Here is a 24,076-nt window from a genome sequence, read left to right as displayed (position 1 = left end):
ATGCGCATTGAGGGTTTGAGCCCCGGCTGGGGGGGCGCGGCCGCTTGACCGTCGCTTATTTATGGACCGCAGTCCTGCGGCGCCGCAGACCGCGGTCATTACGGCCTTCAGTCGTGGGGTGGCGCTAAAAGCACACGTCCTCCACACACAGACACAGGTGCATCGCTGTTGGATGAGCTGGTTCGGTGAGTGTCCGGCTTTTCTTTTCCATAAACGTGCTATTCCCTCAGATTAGAGGGAGTGACTGATGCGGCGGAAAGCGCGGCTCTTGAGGCGGACGGGGGGCTCGTGCTGGCCGGGTGGGAGGAGGGGAGGCGCGTGCTGTCGTCACGCGGTGAGCCTTGTCACGTCGGGGAGGAGGAGAGAAACCCCCTGCAGTCCCACCAATAACATGCACAATGCAGCTCCATCATCTGCACATGTCCGATGTCGTCATTGGGAAATCACTACTGCGCTGCCTGGTCTTGCATTTCTAAAAAAAAAAAAAAAAAAAAAAAAAAAAGGAGGACGGATCAGCGCTGGAGGTGCGGGCCGCTGCGGTAAGCTCTCCGGGTTGTTGCTGCTTTCAACTGGGTGCAGAAAGCTTACAGCTTTCGTGTGGTCTGCGCAGGACGGGGTTTTGTTTGCTCGTGTCTGAAGGAGTGGACCGCTCCGCTCTGCTCGCTGCTACATTTGACATTCGCGTGTTCGAACCCTCCAGCACTGACATCATCACTGCAACCGCTGTCTCTCTATCCGACGGGCCGGTGCTTGCTGCTGAGCGCGTCGGTGCGACAATCGGTGGGCTGTGTGATGCTCTGACTTCACATCATCACATCCAGAACCGAACCAGGCCCCGAACGCAGCCACGCGCCCGTCCCGTGCGTGCGGCCGCGTGCGTGCGGCCGCGTGCGCTCTGCTTTCATTTCGGGACAGACGGAGCTGAACAGCTCGGCCAGCTGTTGCAGAGTGAGAAGATGGTGTGACATGAAGCAGATGTCTGCAGACTGACGGATGTGCTCACCAGCAACAGTCTAAGAACAATTATAAAAGTCTGTTCTCATAAATAGATGATGCATTTGTTAATAATATGATAACAAAATTCAAATCAGGTTTAGAATAATTAAACTAAAAAAAGTTTTCCATGGCTTTACAGTTTACAGAGCTGTAGCGATTTAGACCTAATCGATTTCTATTCCAATCAGATTAATCTGTCCCAGGCAAGTTGTTAATCATATCGATCTATACCTTTAAAAAATTGTTTCAAAATTAAATAAATGGATTATGCCGATATTGGAAAATACCATTTGGATGGAGGAATGGAACGTTTATTTGACTATGACGTAAAACAACCAAGTGCATCACAGCGGACAACACACATGTGATGCAGCAAAGAAGAATCCAACCATCTTTCAATTCAATGTGTGGAAACAGTGAATTTAGCAGAGACATGTGAGCATGCAGTAGAATGCTCTAATAATGTTCATTTAGGATTATTTGGACGTGGAAAACATCAATATAGTAGGTCAGTACATTGGATGATTCAAAATGAACCAATATGAGTCGGACTAGCAACCAGAAATTATGAGATGAATCGATTCATTGTTAAAATGAATGGTTACACTCCTAGTATACAGTATTGAGAGACAGAAATACCCTGTTTGATAAACAGGATTCTTCAAAAAAAGCCTCTTTGTAGTTCTGTTTCCTTCTGGATCAGTTTCTCCCTTCAGCGCGTACTATTGGACACCCTGTGCCGACAGTCCCGCCCACAACTTATAGGGGAATTTCCAATGAACTCCTACCACTCTGCAAAAACTATGTCCTTTTTACAGGAGATCAAAAGATGATTAGAGTGAGACTTTAAGAAAAACAGTTTGAACAGCTAGTGGAATTTAGCAGGAGTTCGTTAGAAATTCTCCTCTGAGTTGTGGGCGGGACTACTGCCGTGGAGCAAGTCCTTCCGCACTTTCCATCATTCATCTGTTTACTTTATAGCTTACAGCCCATCATAACCTCAACCCAACATTATCATGCAACAAAAGTGGCGAGCAATATTGGAGCTATCCAGCAGATTCCAGGAAAACAAAGACATTCATGGATCTATTCGTCTGCAAATTGATGCATCAGACTGGAGCGGAGCGGGGAGCCTGTGGCCTGCTGACTCTAGTTTCTATGCCACAACTACAGACTTTTACAAAAAAAAAATTCCGTCCGCTTCATATTCACAATTATTTGAATAAATAAATACTCAGAAATACAATTTGAATCTTAATTTTCCTTATATATGTCCTCCATCATCAGAAAATTACCACAAAACATGTTAAAAACACTAAAAACACAATTTCCATCGATGTGGGTCTTTAAAAGAAGCAAAAACGTAAATGTTTATTGGCTCATGTTAGCGACCTTCAGGCACTGAAAGGCTTGACCGCTAAACCGACTTTACCAGTGTTTGTAGTGACTATAACTGGACAGAAATGGTAAATAATTATTTTGTTACTGGCAGTTCTGGATGGCGATAAATAACCCCCTGTCCTGTTTTGGTATGTCTCAGTACAGATTGTTGTTTTCTAATGTAAAACAGCATGATTTCACAACAAAAACAAAGCAGCCTAAACTGTCAAACAGAATTTTGTGAGAACAATATTTTATTTCACAATCAACATTGGGAGGGCATAGCTTTTTACTGATCTATAACTGTCAAATCATGAGCTCTTAAAATACCTTACAGACACAGTTGTAAAACTATTCTCAGATCCCTGTTTTCTTATTTTCCCAAAGGAAAGGATGTCGACAAGTTTGGAGCTGAAAGACTGGCTTCAAACCTGGGTGGCATGGCCTGTTACCAATTTTCCATGATTCTTTAGAGACCTAGTGTTGATGGCTATAACTTTGAGTAGGAAGGATGTCCTGCATCAGTGTAGCACTGGAATTGTGTAACTGGAGAACCTCTGTTGTTGGATCCCTGCTTAAGAAAGGGGATGATCAAGCTTTTCCAGTTTTCTGGTTTGGTGGTTTTCCTTTCACAAAGTATTCTTTCTTAGAAAATCAGCTCAAGACACTCAAGAGCAGAATTGGGTGAAATATCGATTGAATCAATTAATTTGAATTTCAAAAATAACTAAATCACGTTTTTGTGTAATGGTAAAGTTAGTTTCACACGGCGGTATGGAAAGCGACAAACAACAACATCATAGCACACACGAAACAGCAAGCGACAGCATGGCTACTGGTGAGAAGGGGAAGTTTGTTCCCAAGAAAGGAATAAAATCATCTGTTGTTTGGAACTGATAAGGGTTTACTGCCACAGACGTGGAGGAAGAGACCCCCCCCCGACGCTGCAACATTTGCCTAAAGCCCATCGCAGTCAAAGACTCACTGGCTCTAGCATGGCACACACTCAGTCCTCTTTACACACGCAGCACCCCGACACACACACACACACACATTCTACAATGCCTATATAGTTAGTTCATTAGTTAGTTAGTTGTTACTGTTATTTGTTAATAAAGAATACTGCGTTGTAATTATTACTTGTACCGGTATTCATTTGCGACGCGGCCGCCAGAAGGATTTTGTGTTGGGACGCGGCGGGGGGGTTGACTGCGACTCCTGCTGCTTCACCATCTTCTCCATGGTTTATTATTTTAATTAAAACCTTAGACCCCAGATATGAGCCGTTTTGTTAATCCTTTAGAAAATGGTGCTACTCTCACAGGGAATGTTTGTCTCCTTTTAGTCTGGACTACAAAGTGTGACTTAAAACACAGCTGGGACTTTAAGTAAGTAACCTTTTTATTATGGACAAGTGAAAACAATTCTAGAATAACAAAATAAGATAAAAACACGACAAAAATTACATAAAACCAAATTATATAAACAGCACAAGTCCAAAAGGGAGTGAGAAGAAGAAAAATCTTATACTGACTTTGATTTCAGGAGTGTGTTCAGGATTTATTTATTATTCATCCCAGAAATGGGGGTTACATTTGTCTTGCCTTTGATTAAATAAAAACAAAAATTGCTTTAAGTTGTCTGCCATTTGTACTTATTGCTTTCTGTAACCCTTGTGCTATTCTAGGCACTTTACCATTGAGTGGGGTCATCTAGACCCACTAGACAGTGCACTGAACCTTTTTTCTTCAATGATTTGTGATCTTTGAATTAAAAAAAATAAAATCAGAGATTTTCTTTTTAAAATCAGAGATTTTATCTTTAGTCCATATTGCCCAGCCCTAAGCAGAATCTAGAACAGTGCTAGCCTTCTTCTTTGGTTTTATAAGTCAGTTTCTCTAATGCTGCTACCCCATCAGATGATGGCAGATCATGATCCAGAAATGCTTGATTTGTCATGTTGTGCACATATAATGCAAGAGAGAAATAAAAATATATATACTTCTCCAAGGTCAGTGTTTTAAAAGAAACAGAGAAAACAAAACTATGCAAGAACACATATTTTCATAATTATGCATGCACAAAAAAGCAGAGAAACTCTTAAGCAGCCAGATTAGCTGTGTATAAAGAGGTTAGAGTCACAGTCTGTTGGGGATAAAGTGACATACGTTCATCCATGTAGCAGACAGATGGGGTGTGGAAGAATCTATTCTTGAGCTTGAGTTGGCCTGGGGACTCTGCAGCCTCCTTCAAGATGGAAGGAGACTAAAAGGAAGCTTTGTGATGGATGGATGGAATGACCTTCACCACGTACATGTGATGTGAATGTTGTAATTGTCCTGAAGGGAAGGGAGGGAAATGCCAGTGATCTTCTAATGTGCTTCAAGTGTACAATAGCAGGGTCTGTGATGGGATGCAGGAAAGGCATTGCTACCACACAGTGATGCAGCTTGCAGGTTGTATGGATTCACACGAGGGGGTTGGGGTACTGCCTCTTCACCCTTTAGAGACAGGCTTGAGGAGGAGGAGGTGAAGGAGAAACAGACACCGATTGATGTTGTTGAAAACGTTGACTCAGCACTACAATCAAGATGGAAGATGAGGCTGTTGAGATGTGACCGGAAAGCTGTGGGTCAGGGAGGACAGAAGGCGTCTTTGGCTTCAGGATGATAATTACTGTGTCCACAGTATTGAACTGATCAGGTTGTGATTTTCGCCATCCCTGATCCCACAAATCTCACATTGTTACTTTCAAGCTGTTAAATTGTCACACTCAGCCATGGCTAGGCTTACACAATACATTAAAAACTTTGGGATATCAGCTTATGCAATATGCATATTGCAAAGGATCGTATAAAGTGAAATAAATGATTACTATAAATGTTTACACACATGCATAAACAGAAAAAAATGTTGTTTTCTTGTTTTGCTTTTTAAAAAAGCCCAAGCAAACACTACCAACAGTGTTCTTTACTAGCGATGCACGATAATGACTTTTTACAACCGATACCCGATATTTTCCTGCCTCAATACTCAAGCGATATTTTTTTTTAAATACCTAACTAATAAAAAACATTAATAAGTACAAAGTAACAGCAAACGGCTCTTATGTATTCAACACATTTTCAGCACTAGTTTCACCTGCAAATGAATTGAACATCAGATCGTACAAACACTTTATTAGCCTTTTCAGTCTGCCAGACATCTATCTAGCCACAGGGGGTTGCAAGCCAGTTACTTCTGTGCCGGTCCCAAGCCCGGATAAATAGAGAGGGTTGCGTCAGGAAGGGCATCCGGCGTAAAAAATTGCCCAAATAACCATGCGAATCATCCACAACACTTTAGACATACCGGATCGGTCGAGGCCCGGGTTAACAACGACCGCCACCGATGCTGTTAACCTACAGGGTGTCGGTGGAAATTTGACTACTGTTGGTCGAAGAAAGAGGGGAGGCAGAAGGGTCCGTGGCCAGAGAGAGAAGGGAAAAGGCAGGAACATAGGTTTGAGAATAGGGACTCTTAACGTTGACACAATGACAGGGAAAGGCAGAGAGCTGGCAGACATGATGGAGAGAAGGAAGGTAGATGTACTGTGTGTGCAGGAGACAAGGTGGAAGCGCAGCAAGGCACGTAGTATTGGAGGAGGATACAAACTGTTCTATCATGGTGTCGATAGGAAGAGAAATGGGGTAGGAGTGATTCTGAAGGGGGAGTTTGTAAACAGTGTTCTAGAGGTGAAAAGAGTCTCAGACAGGATGATGAGCTTAAAGTTAGAAATCGAAGGGGTGATGGTGAATGTAGTCAGTGGGTATGCGCCACAGGTTGGCTGTGAGTTAGAAGTGAAGGAGAGATTCTGGAGTGAGTTGGATGAGGTCATAGAGAGTATCCCCAGAGGAGAGAGAGTTGTTATTGGAGCAGACTTTAATGGGCATGTTGGTGAGGGCAACAGAGGTGATGAAGAGGTGATGGGCAGGTTTGGTGTGAAGGAAAGGAATCTGGAGGGACAGATGGTGGTGGACTTTGCGAAGAGGATGGAAATGGCGGTAGTCAACACTTACTTCAAGAAGAGAGAGGAACATAGAGTGACATACAGAAGTGGAGGTAGGAGTACTCAGGTGGACTACATCCTATGTAGACGAGGTCATTTGAGAGAGGTTAATGACTGCAAGGTGGTGGTAGGAGAGAGTGTAGCCAGACAGCACCGCATGGTGGTGTGTAAGATGACTCTGGAGGTCAGGAAGAAAAAGAGAGGGAAAACAGAAAAGAAGACCAAGTGGTGGAAGCTACAGAATGAAGAAACTTGTGAGGAATTTAGGCAGAAGTTGAGACAGGTTCTGGGTGGTCAGGATGAGCTTCCAGAGGACTGGGAAACTACAGCAGAGATTATCAGGGAAACAGGTAGGAAGGTGCTAGGTGTGTCATCTGGAAAGAGGAAAGATGGTAAAGAGACTTGGTGGTGGAATGAGGAAGTACAGGAATGCGTCCAGAGGAAGAGGTTGGCCAAAAGGAAGTGGGATGTAGAAAGGACTGAGGAAGGTAGACAGGAGTTCAAGGAAGCGCAGCGTAGAGTGAAGAGAGAGGTGGCAAAGGCCAAACAGAAAGCTTACGATGAGCTATATGACAGGCTAGACACAAAGGAAGGAGAGAAGGACTTGTACAGACTAGCCAGACAGAGAGACAGAGATGGGAAGGACGTGCAACAGATAAGGGTGATTAAGGACAGAGATGGAAAGGTGCTAACAACCCAGGAGAGTGTACTGAAAAGATGGAAGGAGTATTTTGAGGAGCTGATGAACGAGGAAAATGACAGGGAAAGAAGGGAGGAAGATGTGGTTGTTGTGGAGCAGGAAGTAGCAGAGATTGGAAAGGATGAGGTTAGAAAGGCTCTGAAAAGGATGAAGAGCGGAAAGGCCGTTGGTCCTGATGACCTACCTGTGGAGGTATGGAAGTGCTTAGGAGAGACAGCAGTGGAATTTCTAACGAGTTTGTTCAATAGGATTCTAGAGAGTGAGAAGATGCCTGAGGAATGGAGGAGAAGCGTTCTGGTCCCGATCTTTAAGAACAAGGGTGACACGCAGAACTGCAGCAACTATAGAGGAATAAAGTTGATGAGCCACACAATGAAGCTGTGGGAAAGAGTAGTGGAAGCCAGGCTTAGGAAGAAGGTGGAGATTTGTGAGCAGCAGTATGGTTTCATGCCCCGTAAGAGCACCACTGATGCCATTTTTGCTTTGAGAATGTTGATGGAAAAGTACAGAGATGGTCAGAAGGAGCTGCATTGTGTGTTCGTAGATTTAGAGAAGGCGTATGACAGGGTGCCGAGGGAGGAGCTGTGGTACTGTATGAGGTCGTCTGGAGTGGCAGAGAAGTATGTCAGAGTAGTTCAGGACATGTATGAGAGAAGTATGACGGTGGTGAGATGTGCTGTAGGTCAGACAGAGGAGTTCAAGGTGGAGGTGGGACTACACCAAGGATCAGCTTTGAGTCCTTTTTTGTTTGCTATGCTGATGGACAGGCTGACAGACGAGGTAAGACAGGAATCTCCCTGGACAATGATGTTTGCGGATGACATTGTAATTTGCAGTGAGAGTAGAGAGCAGGTGGAGGAACAGCTAGAGAGGTGGAGGTTTGCTCTGGAAAGAAGAGGCATGAAGGTCAGTCGTAGTAAGACAGAATACATGTGTCTGAATGAGAGGGATCAAGGTAGAAGCGTTAGGTTACAGGGGGCTGAGGTGAAGAAGGTGCAGGAGTTTAAGTACTTGGGGTCAACAGTTCAGTGTGATGGGGAGTGTGGAAAAGAGGTGAAGAGGGGAGTGCAGGCAGGTTGGAGCGGTTGGAGGAAAGTGTCAGGAGTGTTGTGTGACAGAAGAGTGCCAGCAAGACTCAAAGGAAAGGTGTACAAGACAGTGGTGAGACCAGCTCTGCTCTATGGGTTAGAGACGGTAGCAGTGAGACAGAGACAAGAGGCTGAGATGGAGGTAGCGGAGATGAAGATGTTGAGGTTCTCCTTAGGAGTGACCAGGTTAGACAGGATAAGGAACGAGTACATCAGAGGGACGGCTCATGTTGCCTGTGTTAGCGACAAAGTCAGAGAAGCCAGACTGAGATGGTTTGGACATGTTCAGAGGAGGGATAGTGGATATATTGGTAGAAGGATGTTGGAGATGGAGCTGCTCGGCAGGAGGGCAAGAGGACGGCCAAAGAGGAGATATATGGATGTCTTAACAGAGGACATGAAGTTGGCTAATGTTAGGGTAGAAGATGTTCATGATAGAGTGAGGTGGAAAAGGATGATTCGCTGTGGCGACCCCTGATGGGAAAAGCCGAAAGAGAAAGAAGAAGTCTGCCAGACATCTGTGAACAGAGAAACATTTCGATGGTCAGAACAAATACTAAGACTTTAATTTAAAAAGCAATGTAACAAGTACATTTTTCAATACAAATAATGCCCGATATAATTACGTGCAACAGAAATAGTTTAATCTTAAAGTGCAAAAATTATTTTTTTTGTTTGAAACTGAAGTGCAAAATAATATTTTAACTGATGTGCAAAATAAATGGTTCCTCATAGAAATAAACTTTTCAAAAACATTGGCATTCAAGCATTTTACAAACCAGAATGACAAAAAGAAATAAAACACCACAGTTACGTTTCGTTTTTTGTTTTTAACTGTGGCTGGATCAATGGGAGATTTTTCCTGACAACAATTAGCATCTCTGCTTTCTGACAGCTTAGCTGTTGATTTCTTCATCCAGCACTGTCAAGTTATTTTACCCCACTTGAAAGGGGGAAAGCATCCACGGAGTTTTGTGAGCAGGACTTCACACACTATCCAGACATACTTTTCCGTTTTTACTGTTTTTATTCAATTTCTTGGGGTTTCCACAGTGATGGCAAGATGCTGGTTATAAATGTGTGGTGAAAAACCTAAACAAGACATAATATTTTCTCAATTTACCACAGTAAATACAACAATAATATATAACATTAATCAACAGATAAATTCATGACTCCATAATTAGTTAGATTTACACAATTGATAGGTTAAAAGTTAACTTCATAATTTCGGGAAATCATTGAAAATACAACAATGCATATATTTCATAAATAACAGTGCTTGAATAAATGACAATAAATGGAATAAATGACAATAAACGGTAGACTAAACAAACATTTGCACTGACGCGACACCTGATGCGGAAGCGCGCAGCCGGCGCTTAACGCACAGCGGATCACAATAACTATGCCCCGTAATATGATCAAATCTTACCGGCTGCCTCCGTGGGTTCGATGCCTTTAACTAGATTTTTAGATGAGTTTATTAAGATGGATCGCAAGTTTGGCGATCGCTCTCGAGCTCTGCTTGATCTGGCGCTACGCATGCACTTCATTCAAAATTGCTCCTGGTGCGCACAGCTGGACCTTGATTAATACCGCGCCCACTACAGACTTAAACTTTCCTTTTCCTCTCTTTAATTTTTTAACTACTTTAAAATTAATTTTCTCCCAAATTTAACAGAATGTACCTTCATGCATTTTTACTTTTGATTTTTATTTGATTTTTTTCTTTTTGTGTTTTTTTTTTCTCTGTTTTTATTTACTTTTAATATAAAATTACTTGAAGCATCAGCTTCCTCAAGTTTGACCTAACACCTCCCACTCGATATTCTTGTGGAAGCACCAAGAATGTCGCTTACTTAGAGGTCAAATCTTTCAACAAATTAAACTTACTTTTGTTCTTCTATAGGAAGCAAAACAACTAGACGCCGAACATCCCTATGCAAAACGATCGCTCTCTCCCTGCTTTCCTTAGAGCCTGAAAAACCTTCAACCCTCTTCCTAACCCCCGTTCGTGCCTCAGGTGGACAATAACTCGGAGTGACTTTAATGGTAACATCACGAACTACACCTTTGCTATCCGGTTTCGCACCAACGACTCTTCCAAGTCTAAATTGACCCCTTAAAGCATTTTGATCACTTAACCACACAATGTCCCCGATTGCTACATTTCTTTGTGTGGTATGCCACTTGCTCCGAACGAATAGGTGAGGCCCAGCAAGCTGGCTCCATCTTCTCCAAAATTTGTCCACTTCAGCTTGAATGGCTTTGAGTCTTTCGTAAGGATAGCAGTCGAAGTCAAAGGCTTTAGGATCTCCTTCTTGGGATGCTCGTCCAAGCAGGAGGGTGTTAGGTGAAATGTAGTAGACACAGTCTTCTCGGCTTTGTGTCCTGGCGTCAATTGGTCTCTCATTTGCAAGGTTAGCAGCCAAGGATAGGGTCGTCTGAAATTCACTAAAAGTCAATGCTGATTCCTTTCCTATAGTTTGGAGAGCTCTCTTTACTATGCGCACAGCGGCTTCAGCAGCTCCATTCCTGTGTGGAGAATCCGCGGGATGAATTTTCCATGTCCACTCTGTCCCATTTCTGGCAGAGAGATCTTCCAAGCTTGCCTTATTTTGCTGGTCGAGGAACTTATACATTTCTTCCAACACAGATTTAGCCCCAATAAAGTTAGTCCCAGGGTCTGACCAGATTTTCCGCGGATGCCCCCTGATTGCAGTAAACCTCTGGTAAGCCACTAAGAATCCTTCTGTTGAAAGATCGTTTGCAACTTCTGTGTGGATAGCCCTGCTGGCCATGCAACAGAAAAGAACACCCCAGACTTTCTTTGTCACCCTTCTTTTGACGTCATCCCTTACATGATAAGGTCCAAAAAGGTCCACTGTTGTGAATTGGAATGGTGCTGCGGGGGTGGTTCTTTCTGGTGGTAAGGAGCCCATTATTTGTTGGCAGTTCTTTGCTTTTACTTTTCTGCAGGACACACAGTCATTGACAACACGTTTGGCAACTCGTCGATCTTTCACCACCCAGGCTTTGGTCCTCATCTTGAGCAAAGTAGCGGCGATACCTTCATGATTTTTGTTGTGAGCTTCACGTGCCACCAAAGTAGATGCCCAGGCTTCATATGGCAAAATTGGGACATCAACCATATCTTCCCTGTAGGTCTGTATGCGACCACCACAAACCACTAATCCAGAATCTTTGTCTTTGTAGGTGACTAGTCGGTTTAGTGTTGTGGCAGGAAGGTTCATGTCAGCTTGTGCTGCCAGGAAGGTGTCTCTGAGTGCATCCTCTCTTTCATTCACAGATATTACTCCACCTAATGGGACTGCCTCCCACTGTGGTTTCTCCATGGCTTTGCTTTTTCCACCAAATCTCTTTGCCGCTCTCCACATCCATGCGATGACTTTGACTAGTTTGGATAAACAGCTGAATCGTTTAACATCCACTAATAATTGGACTGCCGATCCTGAGGGTGGTCTTCTTTGGTTAATGACCTGACGTGGATCATCATTGATTTCAAGTTTCTTTGCTTTGTTTCTTGTTAGTACTGCCGTGAACACTTTCTTCTGCAATTTGATGACACTTTCTTTCGCAACGATCACCAATTCTTCAGCTGATTTCACGGGCCACTCCTCTTCAGGCAAACTCAAGAATTTTGGGCCGTTTTGCCACTCAGAGCTTTCATTTAGGTTTTCAGCGTCCGTGCCTCTCGTTACGACGTCAGCAACATTCAAGGAACCATGGATCCAGCGCCAGTCCTCTTTTCTTGTACTGTTCTGAATTTCTCCAATCCGATTTGCAAAGAACGTTTGAAAGCCATAACTGTCTCTTTGTATTGCACCAAGTATAGTTTGGCTGTCAAGTAGATGGTACCATTTCTTAACTTTGATCTGACTGTGGTCCTCAAAGTACTTTTTTAGACGGGATGCAAACACTGCACCACACATCTCAGATTTCACTGGGTCTCCATTTTGGTCCACAGGAGTTAGTCTTGCTTTAGACTCCACTATTCTCGTCACAGGTCCTTGCTCCGTTTCCCATCTCAAGTACATCACTGCACCATAAGCATGCTCACTCCCATCACAAAACGTGATAGCCAAAGGATCACCTTTGAAATGTGCTGGAGTCAGTGATCTGGGGAATCTGATCAGAGCAAGTTGAACATATTCTTCAAACAGTGAGATTGAATCTTGTCGAAGACCTTCAGAGAGTGGCGTGTCCCACGTTTCTTCGATTGAGCTCTTCTTCACTTTGGCTTCTTGAAAAGCTTTTCGTACAAGAATAGCCCCTTTCTGCTTGACTGGAGTTCCTAACCCAACTGGATCGTATAATCCCGATACTTGACTTAGCAGTTCTCGCCTTGTCAGTGGGTTTGGAGTTGAATCTCTAATCTGATCTTGCAGAAGATTTTGACCAAGTCGCATTTTCCTTTTCTTCCTGGAGAAGTTGATAGCGGTCATGATGCGAAGTGTATCTCCTTCAACTTCATATCCAAGGCCCAGAGCTTTATTTTCATTGTGTTTAATTTGGTTTGGCAAAACCATGGGTCCAGGTCTCGATCCCCATTCTTGACTCTCCTTTTGTCCCTTTTTTTGTCTAGAAAAGACCCAGGGCTTGAGCTCAAATCCCCCACTTTTCAGGATCTGCTCCACATTATCTGTTAAAGTCCTTAGTTGCTCAAAATTGTTGTGGGAGACGAGTATGTCATCCACATAAGCATTTTGTTGGATCACGTTCCTTTCCTCTTCAAGATGTGAGAAAGCAGGTAGGTTGGCAGTTTCACGCATCGCGAGTTGTGCAATGCACCCTGCTGGTTTATCGCCCATGTTTACTCTGGTAATTGCGTAATCTTCTATATCTTGCATTTCAGAGTCCCGCCAGAGAAACCTGTGCAAGTGCATTTCCTGTTCCTCCAACCATACGGAATTGTACATCTTTTTTATGTCTCCCAAAGCAGCATGAACTCCACACCTGAACCTGAGAAGGATGGCGCGAATTGGATTGAGGACATCAGGGCCCTTGATTAGCAGATCGTTTAGGCTGATCCCTTTGAATCTTTGGCTGCTATTCCACACAAGTCTGACTGGAGTTGATGCCGAGTGTGGGTTTGGAGCTACGAGATGGCTAACGTACCACACTGGACCAGTCCAGTTTTTGATCAGTTCATCAGTCAACTTGAGTGCGGCTTTGCGTTCAATCATGTCATGAACTTGGGCGGTGTAAGCCATTTTCCACTCTGATTCTCTGGCCAACTGTCTTTCCGTTCTAAGAAATGTGGCTTTGACCGCTTCTCGGTTGTTTGGAAGTAGCGACGGATTTTCCACCCAAGGGTACTTGGCATGCCAGTGTGGTCTATTGCTGTGACTGTCACCTTTGACGTAGGTAAGGCCTTCTCTCACTATTTGCAGCTCTCTCTCTTCTGCGAGTGTCATTTCCTTCCCACCAGGTTGACAATTTCCACATCGACATCCTCCACATTTGGGAACACATGCAGCACCGATGCTGTCCCACCTCCACCATTCGAGGAAGTCACGAGTGGTAGTTGCTGTACTCGAGCTTTGCGGCACCATTTTCATGTGGGTATCCTGCAGCGTTTGATTGGATTTGCTATTGATCACTTCCGTATAGTTTACAGCAGCAGTCCTCATAGATCTTGCGAAATGTGTTCTTGATTTATGAGCAGAGAGTGTCAATTCTTCAAAAAGCTTTGGATGGGTTCCCCCCACTGTTTTTCCAAGAGGTCCATCCCATAGTACGAGATCTCCAATGGATTTGATTTTTTGAGGTACAAGTTGTCCTTCTCTGTGAGATATGAGCAGCTGTATTTCCTTTGGTCTTTCAAGCTCAGCGAGTTGTACCTCTGGAAAGAACTTTTGCAGCTGTCCTGCCGAGACATGCTTTTGAATGTCTGCAACGTTGTCTAGTCCATAACAAACCAGCTGATGTGCTCTTAAGGTGCCGCTTGGAGTTTGTACTCTGATTTTAAGGAGGTATCTTTTTGTCTCCACACAAACTTTCATCCCTCCAACACCATGAACGACAAGCATTATTTCCTCACTTCTGAGCTTTAATTTCTTTGCCATTCTATGCGTGATATAATTCGTGTCGGAAGCCAGGTCAATCAATGCTCCAATTTTTTGCCCAGCGTTTGCTGTGACTGTCAGCAGCATCATGATTACTGGAAACTCTTGCAGTCCATTTTCATCCAACAAACTTGATTCTTTTCTGGAATTAAGCGCTCTTGTAACTGAATTTGAAAATACATCTCGACATCGTTCGGCTAGCTCCGGTGAAAGATTGTTGAAAAACTCCTCTTGTTCCTGAGTGTATTTTCTCTGACCTTTTTCTGTTTCCGCTTTGCTCCTCTTCTGGTTGGATTCAGTCCTTCTGAGAGGAACATTTGGACAAAGGCAAAAATGATGTGCAGGCGTTTTGTTGAATTTGCAATCTTGATCTTTACACAAGTAGGCGGGGTTGCAGAAGGAGTCATCATCGTGGACCTCCAAGCACTTTCTGCATGCTCCCAATTTTTTAACTGCAGCCTTTTTTTCTTCTACTTTCAGACGTCGAAACTGCTGGCAGAAGTAGAGTTTTCTCTTGTGTTTGCTGTCGCCACAAACTACACACACCGCTTGGTCATATTTAGTGGCTCTTGTTCTTGTGTGCTTGATTTCAGTCTCAGTTTTTCTCCTAAGTGGCTCATCATCCCACAGTTGATCTAGTTGCTCATATATAACTTCTTGATTTTTGAGGAAGATCAAAAGGCGGTCAAAACGATTGTCTGGTGTCACAGCATTTCTCCTGTCCGCCACGTGCATTAACCATTCTCGCTTGATTACTGTAGGAAGTTTGCTTTCGATGGATTTTATTACGAGTGGATTTTTTATTGCACCTGTTTCTTCAAGGTCTGTTAGGTCAAGGAGTGCTTTTTCCACCACTCGAATCAATTCAATGATTTTTCTTGGTTGATGATTCTTTACAGGTGTCATCCTTTGCAGTTCTTCCACTATTTCGACTGCAATGGCGGTTTGATTGCCAAAGCGGTTCTCCAGGACTCGGAATATTTCTTCAGCTGTGTTATAGGTGTTTAGACGGAGGTTTCTTTGTATTCTTTCGTCGAGGCTATCCAACAGCTGGTATTTCTTCACTTCACTTGAGCCAGTTGGTTCACCCTGTTTTTGAAGGGCTTCCCATTCCTTTTTCCACCTGTGGAAGTCACGTTGATTTCCTCCAAATTTAGGGAGGGCCATGGGTTTCAACTTGATGACAGGTGCTGGAATATTCATGGGGTAAACAACCCTTTGCTCTTCAGACTCTCTGATCTTTATTTTTATGAATTCTGCTTTTCTGGAAATTAACTTTGGAATCATCATGTCGAGCGTTTTGAGACGACTTTGGAACTCCTCATAGCCGTATGATGGTACCCATCGTTTCCACTGGTTGTATGTGTCCTTTGTAGATTTTGCTACATCTTGTAGGTGGGTGAGTATGAAGTCATATGCCTCCTGGTTGCCATCTGGGCGTATTGCAGCAGCACGTTCACACTCAGCTTCAGCTATTTGGAAAGCTGTGTTTAACTCAGCATGTCCATAATCGTTCCAGAGAGTATCTTGAAGGAGAGCTCTGGTTTCTTTCAGCTTTAACTCACATTCTTTTGCAGTTCTCGTTATGTCGGCCTTTTGCTGTTCTGTTAACACATCACCTTCTGTGTCCAGCTTTGCCTCCAACTCTGCAATGAGTCCCATCTCCACTTCATCATTTGCATTCATGACTCTCTCTGCTTCTAGGGTAAGTTTATTGAAACTGTCCTTTAATTCCTCCTCAGGCATGTCTTTATAATTTCTTTGTATAGTGTTGACGAGACGTGAGAATGTTCTTTTTGCTATTGTCCTCTCAGCCTTCAGTTGCTCCACAGACTTCATAGACTCGGCCATTTTAACCTCTTATTTTCCTCTGTGGTTTCTTTTTCTTCTGACAACCAGTTTGCCACTGACGATTTAGTTTTTTCACTGACAGTCGGCTTTTACTGTAAGTCAGTTTTCCTTTTCAGACGGTTTTTCACTGTCAAGTTATTTTACCCCACTTGAAAGGGGGAAAGCATCCACGGAGTTTTGTGAGCAGGACTTCACACACTATCCAGACATACTTTTCCGTTTTTACTGTTTTTATTCAATTTCTTGGGGTTTCCACAGTGATGGCAAGATGCTGGTTATAAATGTGTGGTGAAAAACCTAAACAAGACATAATATTTTCTCAATTTACCACAGTAAATACAACAATAATATATAACATTAATCAACAGATAAATTCATGACTCCATAATTAGTTAGATTTACACAATTGATAGGTTAAAAGTTAACTTCATAATTTCGGGAAATCATTGAAAATACAACAATGCATATATTTCATAAATAACAGTGCTTGAATAAATGACAATAAATGGAATAAATGACAATAAACGGTAGACTAAACAAACATTTGCACTGACGCGACACCTGATGCGGAAGCGCGCAGCCGGCGCTTAACGCACAGCGGATCACAATAACTATGCCCCGTAATATGATCAAATCTTACCGGCTGCCTCCGTGGGTTCGATGCCTTTAACTAGATTTTTAGATGAGTTTATTAAGATGGATCGCAAGTTTGGCGATCGCTCTCGAGCTCTGCTTGATCTGGCGCTACGCATGCACTTCATTCAAAATTGCTCCTGGTGCGCACAGCTGGACCTTGATTAATACCGCGCCCACTACAGACTTAAACTTTCCTTTTCCTCTCTTTAATTTTTTAACTACTTTAAAATTAATTTTCTCCCAAATTTAACAGAATGTACCTTCATGCATTTTTACTTTTGATTTTTATTTGATTTTTTTCTTTTTGTGTTTTTTTTTTCTCTGTTTTTATTTACTTTTAATATAAAATTACTTGAAGCATCAGCTTCCTCAAGTTTGACCTAACAAGCACATTTGCAGCAGAAGAAAAAAACGCCCACGATCAATGCTAGTGGACGGCGCTGACAGCTATTTCCATGCAAGCCCCGCAGTTTGTTTGTTTTTTTTGTCCAGAATGAGCGCTAGCAATGACGGCAGCTTCACATTCTTTTCATACATCGCGGTGGGATTGGCTTGTGGGATTTGTGGTGTTAAAGCTTGACCTTTTTCCTTCTTTGTGACACTTCTGTTGAACAAATTTTGCAAACAGCGAGTGAGTCGTTGGTCTCAGACACGGTAAAACAAGCCCACATGGGTGAGAGTTGCGCCATGCTGCAGACAGAGGTCTCTAGCGCTGGCGCTGAGACATGACGTCACTTACAGAAACTTGCAGGATGGGAGGGGTGAGCAGACACCTTGTTAGGACAAGTAAATACAGAGTTGTGAGTGCGGAAGCTCATTTTTTTCTTATCGTAATTATCAGCATGACGTCATATTGTCCATTATCGGCCAATAATTATCGGTAACCGATATTATCGTGCAACCCTTTTCTTAATTGTAGTCTATATTCGTTTTTTTTGCCAGCACTACCAGAGAGGTAGAAAATGTTTATTTGGGATGTTTCCTGGAGGTACAAGTACTTTCCTGTCTCATTGAGGTAACTTACAGTATAATTTATGTTGACTTTTATTTATATAAAACTGTTGCAGTGAAATTATGTATTAGTTGTTGTTTTGTTTTGCCATTTTGTTCATGGATCACAAGTCATGTCGTCATCACAATAATGATCCCTGACATCTGCACTAAACAAATCCTATATTTTATTCTCTCTTATGGGGGAACGGATACACGGTTGGAACATTGGTAATGTCCGAAAGGGAGAGATATGGTTCAAATCCACAGATATTTATCCGCAATTGCTTTGGGGTGTTGCATTTTTCGCTGAACCAACAGGGTCAATATGCTGAGGTAGCATTACCTGAAGGTGGACTGTACTACCCTTGGAAAAAATAATGTTGATAAAAATAAAGACAAAAATGTACATTTAACTATTTTTTATCTGGAGTGCAGGGATGACTTTTCACTACAGCAGGGGTGGGCAATTATTTGAACTCGCAGGCCACATTGGGTTCTAAAATTGGATAGAAGGGCCGGACAAGGAGCAGATGCGTGGAGTGAGAATGATATAACATGGAATGTAGATGAAAACATTTGGATTGAAAATTATATTCCAAAACAGAATATTCTAGAGTTTTCAGTTTAAAACCTTTGTTCCCAGTTTAGATCAATTTTTTATTTTGAAGCCCTTTGGTACCTTCAAGGAGTTGTAAAGTGCTGTATTAATAAAGTTTCATTCATTCATGATCTTTTTAATAAAATATTTAACATTATTTATGAAATAAAACAATGACCAAATAACACTACGATTTTCAAAGACAAAAATTCAGGAAAAATATACTGATACATTAAAAAAAACACAAAAAACAATAGTGGATCCTCTCCCATCATAATCCTAATAAAGACTTTTAGAGCTGCAGCTCCTCATGTCTCACAGTTTGCACTAAAACTGAGCAGCTGTGTCCTGCACGTCTGTTTCTCATCCAGTAATAATGAAAAAAGCTAATTTCTCTGTCTTCTGCTGCAGCAAATCATATTTCTGTGTTACCTTTTCACCAGTACAGAGTCCCCTCATTTATTGCAGGAGTTTCGTTCTAAAAATAACAAACTCCTCTCTGCCTAAATACACTTTTTACTTACGCAAACATGAACATTTTCACCCTTTTCTCTTGTTTAAATTCTCAAACCTTCATAGAAAATAGGTCCAGGATCTTAGAATGAAAACAAAGATCTGATCGATCACAGATTTCTGTAGATCTGAAGAGCTCCGCGTTTCTGTACAGGAGACATGGAGGAGATTGATTGACAAGGTCTCCAGCCAATCAGGACACAGAACAGAGTGCGCTGTTTTAAAAAAAGCTGCATGTCGCTCTAAAAGAACGAGCTAAACTGGGAAAGATGAACTGCGACGTAGAAAGGGAAGACTGTCTTCTGTTCTGTTTGACAGATATTTTAGAGGGTTTCAGGTTGGACACCGACTGCAGAAGGGGGGAAGAAAATGTCACGTCTTAATCGTGTGGCCAGATAAAAATAAAAACACGGGTCTCTGATATTGTTCAGTGGGCCGGACCAAACATAAAGGCGGGCCGGATCCAGCCCGCGGGCCGTAGTTTGCCCACCCCTGCACTACAGCACGTGTAAGTCGATTGGTCTCTGTGGAATTGTCCTCCAGTGGTTTAAGGTCAATATGGCTAAAAGGACCTTTTATTGTTTTAATAGATAACGTTTATTTTCTGGTGTTTCTCAAGACACTCATCTCGGTCTAGTGCTGCTTTCCCTATATTTGCAATTTGGTATAGTTTTAAAAAGCACAATGCTTTATATGTATTTGCCGTTTCATTACCCTTGGGTGTAGACCTTGAAGCAGTGGCTTCATAAAACGTTTTTACACTTACATAAGCGAAACTGAGTTGATTTTATTTAACCTTAAATTCCTCACTGACACTTACTTTTGTTCAGCTTGTTTAATCCCATCAACCTGGGATTTCTAACTGACTTCTAGTCCTTTTCAGAGTTTGTTTAATTTATTTATTTACAAGAGCATTTCATAGGACAATAGACATTACTCAACATCTATCTAGACATTGATAGATTATTAAATGCCAGATTTTAGCAATAATGCTAATTTAAATCAAAAGTCCCCAGACAGGATAAAACAAGAATATAATGAAACGGTGGATAAAACTTTAGATCATGATGATGATGATGATGATGATAATAGTATTTTACATTGGACATATAATTTCAAAAGAAACATAGGACAAAATTGAAAAAAAATGACAAGAAATACCTGAAAAAGAGTTAAAATGAGTAAAAGGCTTATACATTTTCACCCCCATGCCCTTTTCCAAATATATTACTACACCCAGTGAACCAACGAACTATTATTGCCCTGTTTCCTCTCTAAAGTACGGTGGCCGAGATTTAAGCAAGACACGCTTACATTTAAGATACAACAACAACAAATCCCAGGTCAAATGAACGAATACTGAAACACAACACCAAATCACGAAACAAATGACCAAATCATGGAGTTGCTCGCTTTCATTCATTTTTCCTCCATCTGCTGTCGTGTTTTGCACTTGCCGGCTGGCTGCTAAACGGAAAGAGAATACCCTTAATACCAGAGGGCGATGCAAAAATTTTAGCTTGCTAAACATTGTTGTAATTTTTATTGTAGCCTACAATTACAAAATGCTTTTGGACTGTCTCATGTATTTATAATGTCCACATAAAGAAAACAGTAAGTAATAACTTTACAGAATCATACACAGTTGTTTTTTTATTACGTCCTTTTCGGTTAGAAGCCGTGTCTCCGCTGTCATTGTTGTGTTTCTGGATTTGGTCAGTTGTTCCGTGATTTGCTGGAATGTTTCAGGATTTGATCATTTGTACTGAGATTTGTTGTTGTTGTATCTCCAATGTAAGCACCTCTCAGCCACCGTATTAAAGACTAAAATTCAGTTTCAGATTCCCATAAAAACACATATAACTACACATATAGATTACAATAAACATAGTAACAAACACAAATGGAAATATCCAACGCACATTTGTCAAGTAGAAACAAATATTTGATTCCATTTAATTCCCAACACACCATTGTGTATCTGTACTTGTTCTTAAACAATAAAAGCACATCACATGACAGTTTCTAGAGCACCTTCCACCACCATCCAGGGAGGTCCAAAGTGCTTTGCATGAGGTCAAACCATTACATTTGTTCCCCCATACCTTTATTTAACCAGGATGGTCCCATTGAGATTACAAACCTCTTTTGCAAGGGAATCCTGGCCAACAGGCAGCCACAGTTGGTTAAAAGTAAAATACATACCCCAGGAACTTCAAGACAAACATGGAATAAATAACTTCTTGGAATATCAGCAACTTAAATCAAGTATTACTAAAAAGTATAAAATTAAAGACGACGATTTAAAGCTACCAGATGTAGTTACCACTCTGATTAATTTTTCAACGAATAGAACTCTCTCCAAAATATACAAACTTTTATGTAATTTAGACAACAATATTGCCCTTCCAACAACAAAATGGGATGCAGATTTGAGCATCAGCACAGATGAAAGCTTCTGGTCAGAACTTTGTCTAAACACCTTTAAACTGACAAAAAGTCCAAATCTGCAGCTAATCCATCTCAAAACTCTTCACAGAATTTACTACACTGGACAGAGGATGTTCAAGATGGGTCTCAGTAACTCAGACATTTGCGAGCACTGTGATAATAATCTACCCGACAGCTACATGCATGCACTGTGGTTCTGCACTCCTGTCCAGGCTCTCTGGCAGCAGGTATGTGCCGATTTATCAGTCTGGCTTAAGGTTTCAATCACTGCCTCACCGTCACTTTGTGTGCTTGGTGACATGAGTGCCATCGATATAGAAGAAGGATTAGCATCTATCATTTTCATAACTCTTTGTATTGCCAAAAAAACTATTTTAATAAATTGGAAAAACAAGAAAAATATAAACATAAGTCAACACAGAAATCTGCTGTTTGATCATATCAGCTTGGAAAAAATGTCAGCCCAAAGCTCAAGTAACTTTGAAAGAATTCAGTCTCTCTGGTCTCCTGTGGTTGACTCCATGACTTAGGGGGTGGAGGGCTTGGTCGTCGCTGCTCCTTGCCCTTCTGCCGTGGTTTGGGGTGGGGGTCGGGGCTTCCGGTGCCTGGCGGGGGCGGTGGGGGGCTCCGTTGGTCGGGGGGTCGGGTCCGGTGCCTGGGTGGGGCGGGCTGGGGCGCTGCGTGGTCCTCTGGGCTTGGGTGTGGGGGTGCGTGGTGGGGGGGTGGGGTGGTGGTCTGGCTTGGCTTGGGGGGGTGGTCCCTTTGCCTGTGCTGGGGGGGGTTGGCGGGGGGCCCTGCTCGGGTGGGGGGGGCCCAGCGGCGCCGGATGGGCTGCCCATCTGCACCTGGGGCTGGGATCGGCCCTTCCCTGGCTCTGGGACGGGACGGGACAACCCTCTCGGGGCCCCCGGTCGCTCTGGGTGTCACCCGCTTCGGCTGCGGGGTCTGGGGTGGGGTGGGGTGGGGGGCTTGTCGGCCCTGTCCTGTGGGGGGGCGTTCTGGGGGGGAGGGGGGGCCATTATTAGTACGGGTCGGGGGGGCTAGCGGGTCGGGGTCTCCGCTGAGGCAATCAGTGGTTGCCTCGGCCGGTTGGCCTCCTCGGTCCCGTCGAGGCCTGACCAGAGCTCTTCTAGGGCCGGCGTCTGGGGGTGGGGGCCTGGGCTTGCTCCGGGGGGGGGGGGGCGACGCTTTCTGGCTCCTCTCTCTCTGTGTGGGGTGGGTGGTGCCGGGCCTGGGGTGTCGGCGCCTCCGGGGGTGGGCCCCTGGGCTGGGTGGCCCTGGCCCCTTTGCTGGGGGTGGGCTGGGGGACGGCTGTTTGACCACCGGGGGACAGTCTACCAGCTGTCCCCAACTTACCCCCTTCCTTATATAACCTCATATTAGGGTGAGGGGGTGGGGGGTCTAGCCTGCGATGCGCCTTTGGGGGGGGCTACTTGGGAGTGGCCCCCCTCCTATGGTTGCCGTATGGAGTGGGCCCCCCCTCTTTCGGTTTTATTTGCACCTTAGACATGTAGGGTCCTTGGTAGGGGGGGTGCTTGGACATCACTGCAAGCAAGCAGCAGATGTCCTCCTGGCACCCTACCCGCCAATTTTAACCGCACCTTAGACATTTAGGGCCCCTTGGTGTGGAGGGTGAGGGGACATCACTGTGAGTAATCAGGAGATGTCCCCTTAGTGCCCTACTCGCCAATTTTAACTGCACCCCCCTTAGTACACACACCCCTCCCCCTTCAATATATACATTCTAACATAAACACACACACATGCACACAAACACCCTTTCAAACACCCATACACGCACACACATTTTACAAGGAAGGTGGGACCTGGGTCCATCTGTCCCCTACCCCTTCCCTGGTGGGGGGTGTGGGCCCCTTGGCGATGGCGGCCGTGTCCCTTGGGTGCCGGCTCCCTGGGCCCGGCGGTGCTCTCTCTGCGCGGTGGGGGGGTTCATATTACACCTGAGCCGGGGGTGTTCGTGTCCCTGGGGGGTGGGTCCTGGTCCTTGCCCCTGGGCGCTGGGCCCCGCCAAACTTCCAACATGGCCGAGCCTGGTCGGGCCATATTTATAACATCCCTTGTGGGCCGCCCTTTTTTCCCCGGGGTTCCCCCCTCCTGGGCGGGGGCGGCGGGCCCCTGCCTTGCTCCTACCTGGACCAACCGTGGGCCGGGTGGGTGGCTGCCTGGAGTGCGGAGCGGGTCTCCCTTGGGGGGTCCTGGCTCGTACCTGGGGTCGGGGCGGGGGGATGCCCGGAACTCCTGGGTGGTGGTGGGGTGCTCGTCTGGGGCTGTGGGCGTCCCTCTCCGGTGGGGCCCTGCATTGGGCTCTTCCGGCGCGGCGGGGGGCTGCTTTCCTGGCTGGGCTGGGGCGGCGCTCTCTTTCCCTCTGCGCCTCCCTGCTCTCTGGCTCTGGGGGCCTCGCGGCGGTCCTGCTGGCCCTGGCCTGGGTGGCGGTCTTGGTCGCCCGGGGGGCGGTTGTTCCCTGCCTGTTCCCGTGTGGTGTTGGGGGAATTCCGGCTGCCGCTGCTGCTGCGGCGGGGGTATGGGTGTGGGGGTGGCTGGGGCTCCTCCTCCTTCTTTTCACATTCCACCATCCATTTTAGAAGAACATAAACACTCACCTGAGCACAGGTGTTAGCTCACCTTTGCACTAATAGTTTGCATGATTGAATGAATGAAAGATTTCACACTAGTTGGTTTAAAGGCATAGGTATGCGTTCGTGAACACTA

The 24,076-nt window shown here is 44.2% G+C and overlaps 1 protein-coding gene across 1 annotated transcript in view; it reads left to right on the top strand.

The window, feature by feature from the left end:
- Positions 1 to 24,076, top strand: part of LOC101158621 (uncharacterized protein C9orf172-like) — a 42,468-nt gene continuing 18,392 nt past the window's right edge. The window contains exon 1 of the mRNA XM_004075072.4: positions 1 to 539. The gene's annotated coding sequence lies outside the window, so the exon portion shown is untranslated. The remainder of the gene's footprint in view (positions 540 to 24,076) is intronic.

The sequence above is a fragment of the Oryzias latipes genome, chromosome 12, assembly GCF_002234675.1.
Source record: "Oryzias latipes chromosome 12, ASM223467v1".
Classification (NCBI taxonomy): Eukaryota; Metazoa; Chordata; class Actinopteri; order Beloniformes; family Adrianichthyidae; genus Oryzias; species Oryzias latipes.
The sequence above is the reverse complement of the archived record's forward strand: the minus strand, read 5'-3'. Positions and strand labels throughout refer to the sequence as shown.